Source organism: Bos grunniens, chromosome 15, assembly GCF_055505025.1.
Source record: "Bos grunniens cultivar Pamir isolate PY7600 chromosome 15, Bosgru_T2T1.0, whole genome shotgun sequence".
Lineage (NCBI taxonomy): Eukaryota > Metazoa > Chordata > Mammalia > Artiodactyla > Bovidae > Bos > Bos grunniens.
This window is the reverse complement of record NC_141179.1, coordinates 54,715,022-54,723,766: the sequence shown is the minus strand read 5'-3', so window position 1 is coordinate 54,723,766 and position 8,745 is coordinate 54,715,022. Positions and strand designations below refer to the sequence as shown.

Below are 8,745 nucleotides of genomic sequence, written 5' to 3'. Positions count from 1 at the left end.
TCAGAGCAAGGGTCAGCCCCAGGAGACAGAATAGGAATTGAGTGCCCCATATTCAGATGCAAGGCAAGTGTATCCCAGGCCCAGGTCAACCCTTCTCAGGCATGGCAAGGAGGAGAGCCAGCTCTTGGCCCCAACATCCACCAGAGGAGCCAGGCATGGATTCCCCAGCCCAGAGCTCTCAGGCAGCCATGCTCAGGCCAGTCTCAGACACTCAAACCCAGAATTTCCCAGGACCACCTGTACTAATTAGAAACAGTTGCACCTTCTGAGCAGTGGCAGCCTGACAGGTCCATGGACCGGATTGCAGGCCCCATTTGCTTCTCAGAGAGGCACTTTTGTATGATACACCAAAAGCAGCAAGGCTGCCCAGAGACAGCATTTACCTGGGCTCCTGACCCTAAAACCCATCTGCCCCTAGCTGACAGGACCAGCCTCAGCTTCCCAGCAGGTATTGTAAGTATGTCTGCAGCTGCAGACCCTTTGTCAGGCCCCATCTGGCTCAGAGAGGTCTGATGAGGCTTCTGCCCTCCATCTCCAACTCCTAAAGCACTGTGCTACTCACTGGCCTGGGAAGCAAATATGGAACCCTACTCCAAGCCCTATCGTACCCTCCTGAGAGTTTGTCTTGCCGCTCAAACTGTTCACTGAACCCAGGGTAGGTAAGGCGCGACCAGGGAAGCTGGAAAAAGACTCGAGGAGCTGTGGGGACTACAGACATCTTTATTCTCTCTGGGCAGCAGCAGAAGCTGCAGGGAGTCTTCAAAAACTACTGATATACTCAGACAGACAAGAGTGGTCCATGGCCAAGTGGGTGTGCAGGCCCAGTGCTACCAAGGTCAGCAATATCGTTGTTTACAGAACATAAGGTATGAGGCCGTGAGAGAGTGGGGCAAGAGAGCCTGACTGACGCTGTGTTGTCAGTTAATTTCCCCACAATCCACCCCCCTCAGGGTCTTCTGTCCCACTGTTCACAAAGGCTCAGCCCTCTGCGGCTTTTTTCTGGCACACATCGCCGCCGCTTGCATCCACATTCCACAACAGTGGAGGCTACAACAACAAACCACTAGAGCGCAGGCTACACACCCAGTACAGAGCAAAACCCAGTGCCAGGTACTGGACAGGCTGGCCCACCACTCCTGCAGCTAGTCTCCAGTAAGGCATGCATGTCATGGACTTCTCACACCCTGTGGTTCCACACAGAGCAGAACAGGAACTCATGAAGGACCACAGGGAGTGTACAAATGCACCTTTCAACACTGAAGCAGCTCCCTGTGGTCCTGGCCAGGTGACATGCACACGAGGGGACTATGTGCTTGTTACCCAGGGTACAACCTGAAAGTCCTGTTGCAGCCCCTGCCCCCATGGGGCTAGGAGAATTACCCACCGCATGTGGGGTGCCTTTATCTTCCATAGCCAAGTCCAGTACACCATCTGTCCTTGTGCAATCTCCGTTGGGACTGACAACAGGATATTACCATGGGTTCCATAGCCAGGCTTTAGAAGAATATCTATTGTTGCCACCTCCAGTTGCATCGGCACAGCAGCACGATGCAGAAGAGCCTCCACAGGGGCGACTCCACCCTTGTGTGATTTTTCATTGAGAACCCGTAAACGCCCCCCATAGGCGTCAGGTCCACTCCTTCTAGGAGTTGGGATCAATAGAGGGCTGTAAGCCTTGTTTTAACAAACCATTATATCATTCAGTCATACCCGCTGCCTCTGGGTGATCATCAGTCAGTCAGTTCAGTTCAATCACTCAGTCGTGTCTGACTCTTTGCGACCCCATGAACTGCAGCACGCCAGGTTTCCCTGTCCATCACCAACTCCTGGAGCTTGCTCAAACTCATGTCCATCAAGTTGGTGATGCTATCCAACCATTTCATCCTCTGTCATCCCTTTCTCTTCCTGCTTTCAATCTTTCCCAGCATCAGTTCTTTTCCAGTGAGTCAGTTCTTCATATCAGGTGGCCAAAGTATTGCAGCTTTAGCTTCAGCATCAGTCCTTCCAATGAATATTCAGGACTGATTTCCCTTAGGATTGACTGGTTTGATCTCCTTTCAGTGCAAGGAACTCTCAAGAGTCTTCTCCAACACAGCAGCTCAAAAACATCAATTCTTCAGTCCTTAGCTTTCTTTATAGTCCAACTCTCACATCCATACAGGACTACTGGGAAAACCATAGCTTTGACTAGATGGACCTTTGCCTGTGGGTGATACGGGACATGAAATGCCCATTGAATTCCCAGTCTCTGACCCAGTCCTGGACTTCCCTTCTGGTGAAATGGGTGCCCTGGCCGCTCTCTATAATCAGAGGATGGCCATACATGGCTATCAGGCAGTCACGCGCCTTAAGTGTACCGTGTTGGTGCCTGTACAGCAGCCTTGCATGGCCAAACAGAAAACCTGTAGCTGTATCTGCAGCTGTTAAAGTGGAGCTGGCATTCTCTGATAATGGCAGAGGCCCTACAAAGTCCACTTGCCATTGAGTCAAAGGAACTTTCCCCCTCACCACCTGTCCAATCGTGGCTGCCAGCCTGTGGGGGTGAAGAGCTTCCCGGGCACATATGGGACAATCATGGCAGGCACCTGCTATTTCTCTCCAAGAAATAGGAAGATCCTACCCTTTGGCAATTGCTCACATGGTTTTTGTCCCTGCATGATGTAGGCATCAGTGTAGCCAAGCCGTCACCTCATTAGGTTACACTTTTTAAAATCTGAGGATACAACCTTTACAGTACACTGTCTACATCACAGGACACAGCCTTTATAGTATACTGTCTATATAATAGGACACAGCTTTTCACATCTACAAAAGAATCAGAGATTATTAGCACATCATCAATATAATGAAACAGTTTCACTGATGCAGGGCAGTTCCATGCTCCTAAATCTCTTGCAACCAGCCCATGAGATTGTTGGGCTATGCAGATGTCCTTGGGGAAGGACCTGGAATGTCCACTGACACCCTTCCCAAGTAAATGCAAGCTGGTCTTGACACTCAGCAGCTATAGCTATTGGAGAAAAAAGCATTAGCTAAGTCCACCACATAGTGATAAGTGCCCAGTGCTGTAGTTAACTGGTCCATCGAGTCGTGGATCGATGGCACAGTGGTATGCATAGGCGGTACCACTTTATTCAGTTCCCTGTAGTCCACAGTCATCCACCAAGAGCCATCAGGCTTCCCTACAAGCCACACAGGGAGTTGAATGGGCTCTGTGCAGGACGTATAACGTCCACTTTTGCCAGCTCAGCAACGGTGGCACCTATTTCTTTGTGGCCACCTGACAGACATTACTGTCTCACAGCCACTGCCCTCCAGGGTTTCAGCAACGCCTATGGGGGATGCTTTGCATATCCCCTCATGACTGCCTTCACAACACGCACTTGGAGATGGAATTCTCCCACAGATATTCGCAACACAAGACCTTTCAAGACATCTATCCCCAAAATATATTCCGGAACTGGGGACATGTACACAGTGTACACTTGCACAGGAAGTCACCCAATTTCCAACGGCAAGGACACAGCCTTTACTTCAATGTTTTGGCCACCATAGCCCTCAATATATGCACTGTGGCCATTAAACTATTCTGGTTTGCCATGTACCAGGCTGCATTCAGCACCAATGTCAACCATTACTCTTTGTACACTGGTCAGTGACCAGTGAATTGCAAGTTCCACATGGGGTCTTTGGTCCCCACTTGGGCTCTATGGGTGGGTACCTTGGCTTGAGCCCTATTCAGAACAGAACAGGGCATCAGCAGAGACATCTCCAGTTGGCATAAAGTCCTCTATCTGAATCGCCCGTACCTCATGCTGTGGGCGCTTTTCACATTTAGTAAACTGCTGCTCCAGTCTCAATTGCTTCCATAGCTCTAGGAGTACACCATTAGGTTGCTTATCAATTCTATTTCTGTCAAGTCCTGCTGCTAGTGAATCAGCCCACATTTGCACCTGTGTCACCCAGGTGGGGCCTTTGCCAGCTCGGCTGCCCTTCGGGGTTTTCACAATCCTAACCCCGTTAGCCTGCCACCGCCCCTTTGTGTTTCTCAAGCTAGCCAGATGGGTCACCCCACATAGGGTGTAAGTATAGCAGGCAGGGACCCAAAAGAGGTGGGCGAAGCATTGGTTAAACCAGCGTCTCACATACAGCTGGCAAAATGCTCATCATCTGGGCTCTGGGCATTTAGGCTAAACATTGCCTGTCTCATGCCCCATTCTCTCACCGCTTGGGTTAACTAGGCATAAGTATGCTATTTACTCACGATATCCAGGAACTCTCCCGCTTTCATCCACACTGTGTAGATGGCAGCATTGATCCATTTCATCAGACTGTGTGTTAGATGAGGTACACCCTGCATGAGTTGCCTGACATTCTGTAATCTCATAGTCTGAGACATCATAGTCCCCAAGGTCATGCAGCTCTTGTTCTAGCATCAGTACCTGTTGCTCTAGTTCCTCTGCATATCTCTGCAGTTTGCACACTCGTGCAGCATCACAGAGTGCCAAACACAGCCAATAAAATCCACTCCATAGTGTCAGCGGTACTGTGCACTGCTTTATCCAGCAAGCAAAACTTTTCGCTTGTAACGCCTTTACAATGCTCTGTGCACTCGCGCAGCGTCACAGAAAGCATTCTCCATGTTCACCTTCAAGGCAGTCAACAAAATCCACCCCATGGTGTCAGTGGCCATGCATGCTGCTTTATCCTGCAAGCGAGAGCTTGCCACTTGTAAGGCTTTTTCAATACTCTTTGTGCACTCACATAGCATCAGGAAGAGCATTCTCCATGTTCGCCTTCAAAGCAGTCAATAAAATCCACCTCACAATGTTAACAGCAGTACACATATGCTGGTTTACCTGGCAAGGGAGAGCTCACCGCCTAAATGTCTTTTCAACATTATCTGGTGACCCATTCACCGCCTCCCAGTCTTCCATCGGGGCCCATGCTGAGAGGACCATGGCCACCAGGTACCACATGCTCTGTGGTGGCCACTGGCTTCCTCCTTCCATTGGAGCCTCAGGCTCCCCTACTTGCTGGGTGAAGATATCTTTATTCTCTCCAGGCAGCAGCAGCAGCTGCAGGGAGTCTTCAAAAACTACTGATATACTAAGACAGACAAGAGTGGTCCATGGCCAAGTGGGTGTGCAGGCCCAGTGCTGCCAAGGTCAGCAATATCATTGTTTACAGAACATAAGGTATGAGGCCGTGAGAGAGTGGGGCAAGAGAGCCTGACTGACGCCGTGTTGTCAGTTAATTTCTCCACAGAGTTGTAAGAAAGTATTACTCTTCTGCATAAGAGAATCTTCACATAAGGGATGGAAAGCGATTGAAACCCAAGATTCAGCTTCCCTTTTAAGTCTTCTCACTGATTCCTGCTGCCACCACTCTGCTGGCCTTTGGAAGACTGGCTTTCCACTTTCAAGGCTTCAGGTCAAATGTCTTAAACCAACAATTCTTCAGTGTCAACAACCCAGTGAAGGTGAGGATGCACTGTTAGATCAGGCTTTAGGGAAATAACAGCACAGAACATGGCATGAACCTGGCTTGCTGGAATGGCAAAGAAGGTGTTCCTCAGCTATAGCCCGAGAGCCACTTAATGGCACCTCCCTGAATCCAGGGTTCACTTTAATTTGAGCTACCAGGGATCATCCTCTGGATCACTTGGATGCCATGAAATCTCAACCAAAGGCATGAGGTCAGGAAAGGCATGAGTGTCTTATCCTGCCTAAGCTCCCTCTTTGAGTTCCCAATTTTGGAGAATCTCTATTTCTCTAAGTAATTGAAACTGGAATGGTCATTAATTCACTCATTCAATGAGTATTTATTGAGTACCTACTATGCTGGGGATAGAATCATATAAGGAACAAATGAGCATGGTACCTTCCACTCAAAGTTCATATCTGTCCATAGGACTCGGCCTTTACATGAAGTCAATGGCCTAGAACCACCATTCAGCTTCAGTAATAGGAATGTGAGCTTTTAAGCCAGGCACATACAGTAGCAGATGGGTGCTGCTGCTTCCTGACCATTTTCTGTCTTGACCCCAGAGAAATCTGGATCTGAGGCCCCTGAGGAAAGGGAGTTACAGAGAGTGGTAACAGGAAACACTAAGGAGGATCTTTGCCTTATGGCCAAAACCAGTGGGACCAGCAAGGGCAGAACATGACAGTTCAGACCAATAGAGTTGGATTGCTGTCTGACTGATGGGTATTACATGAACAGTAGCACTCAGTTCAGTTCAGTCCAGTGAAGTCACTCACTTGTGTCCAACTCTTTGCGACCCCATGGACTGCAGCACACCAGGCTTCCCTATCACCAACACCCAGAGCTTGTTCAAACTCATGTCCATTGAGTCGGTGATGCCATCCAACCATCTCATCCTCTGTCCTCCCCTTCTCCTCCTGCCTTCAATCTTTCCTAGCATCAGGATCTTTTCCAATGAATCAGATCTTTGCATCAAGTGGCCAAAGTATTGGAGTTTCAGCTTCAGCATCAGTCCTTCCAATGAATATTCAGGACTGATTTCCTTTAGGATTGACTGGTTTGATCTCCTTGCAGTCCAAGGGAATTTCAAGAGTCTTCTCCAACACCACACTTCAAAAGCATCAATTCTTCAACACTCAACTTTCTTTATAGTCCAAATCTCACATCCATACATGATTACCGGAAAAACCATAGCTTTGACTAGATGGACCTTTGTTGGCAAAGTAATGTCTCTGCTTTTTAATATGCTGTCTAGGTTGGACATAGCTTTTCTTCTAAGGAGCAAGCGTCTTTTATCTCATGGCTACAGTCACCATCTGCAGTGATTTTGGAGCCCCCAAAATTAGTCTGTCACTGTTTCCATTGTTTCCCCATCTATTCACCATGAAGTGATAGGACTGGATGCCATGATCTTAGTTTTCTGGATGTTGAGTTTTAAGCCAACTTTTTCACTCTTCTCTTTCACTTTCATCAAGAGGCTCTTCAGTTCTTTGCTTTCTGCCATAAGGGTGGTGTCATCTGCATATCTGAGGTTATTGATACATCTCCTGGCAATCTTGATTCCAGTTTGTGCTTCACCCAGACTGGCATTTCACATGATATACTCTGCATATAAGTTAAATAAGCAGGGTGACAATATATAGCCTTGACGTACTCTTTTCCCAATTTGGAACCAGTCTGTTATTCCATGTCCAGTTCTAACTGTTGCTTCTTGACCTGCATACAGATTTCTCAGGAGGCAGGTCAGGTGGCCTGGTATTCCCATCTCTTGAACTTTTCACAGTGTGTTGTGGTCCACGCAGTCAAAGGCTTTGGTGTAATCAATAAAGCAGATGTTTTTCTGGAACTCTCTTGCTTTTTCTATGATCCAACAGATGTTGGCAATCTGATCTCTGGTTCCTCTGCCTTTTCTAAATCCAGCTTGAACATATGGAAGTTCATGGTTCATGTACTGTTGAAGCCTGGCTTGGAGAATTTTGAGCATTACTTTGCTAGCATGTGAGATGAGTGCAATCGTGCAGTGACACTGACAGTCTCAGTTCCCCACACCCATGGAGCTGGTGAGAGTGTGAGTATGAGATAGATTATAGATGAAGAGGTAAGTACTATAATGCAGTGCTACTCAGGTTAAGAAATTATACTTACGCTAACTGCCCAGGTTATTCAATGTTTACAAGGCTCCGTTTCCCTGCCTGTGGGTAGGAGACAATGTCTTGCCTCCCTGGTTGTTGTGAGGATGAGAGACCATGTATGGAGGTCCAACTACATTGTGCAATGAGCTCACACCTGGCACTGTACAGCCCCAGGGACTGGCCCACAGCAGGGAAAGGCAGAGGCAGTATTGCTATCTCCAACCTGTGGCTCAATCAGAGACCTGCCCATAGGCCCCTGACCTCACTTGGCACTAAGTCAGCTTCACCTGCTATCAAGTTCTATGTTTAGTCATCAAGGGAACATATGCTCTCATTTCTGATTCTATTCCTAGTTGATGACAACAAAATCTATGTTTAGGATGACTCTGGGTCTTGGAAGGCAGCTGCTGTGAAAGTTGAGTGTACTGGAAAGTAATTTCCAGCTAGACCCAGGCTCCCAAGGAGAGAAACAAATGCACTTCTCCTGGTTGAAATAGAAGACCTTTGGTTTGAGAGGCCACTCTAGACATCTTGTTACTACAGGGATCACCACCACCAGGCTCTCACTAGCTGCTTAATGCTTACCATGTTCCAGGGACTTAAGAGGCACCATCTCTGCCTCACATTAACCTACAAGGTTAGCATCACCCACTGTTCTGCCTCTTATTTGCCATATGACAGCAATATAGGCTTAGAATCAGGTCTGACTTCATCACTTACAGGCGTGAGACATTGGACTGTATCATGTAATTGTTGAATTAAATGAAAATGTATGTGTAACTAAAAACACATAGTAGGTACTTTGTGTTACTCCCCTCACATCTTTCCTCTACTGTGCTATGCCTAATCCTAGGGTGGGCACAGAGACCAGCAATGACTCAGACCAAGTCCCTTCCTACTTGAGGTTGAGATTTCCCTCTTCTCTATACAGACTGGGACATTCTTAAGTAAGGGAGCAAAAGTCTAAGGCAGTCAGAAGGTTGGGCAAAATCACGAGGCCTGTGGTTTGCGAAGGATGTGATGGTGATGAAGCAAGTTGGCCATCCAGCCTTAGAGTCCCTCCTCAGTGGGCCCTGACTTCCTCCCCTCCCTTCCATCCATCACCCTCATTTTCAGCATTCTACTG

At 47.9% G+C, this 8,745-nt stretch overlaps 1 long non-coding RNA gene across 1 annotated transcript; it reads right to left on the bottom strand.

Annotated features, from left to right (window-relative positions):
• Positions 1-700: 700 nt before the first annotated feature.
• On the bottom strand, positions 701-5,068 carry LOC147358267 (uncharacterized). Its single transcript, XR_015142187.1, has 2 exons — positions 4,265-5,068; positions 701-2,203 (listed from the first exon to the last, which is right to left on the bottom strand). It is a non-coding gene; the product is annotated as an uncharacterized LOC147358267 (long non-coding RNA).
• Positions 5,069-8,745: the final 3,677 nt, after the last annotated feature.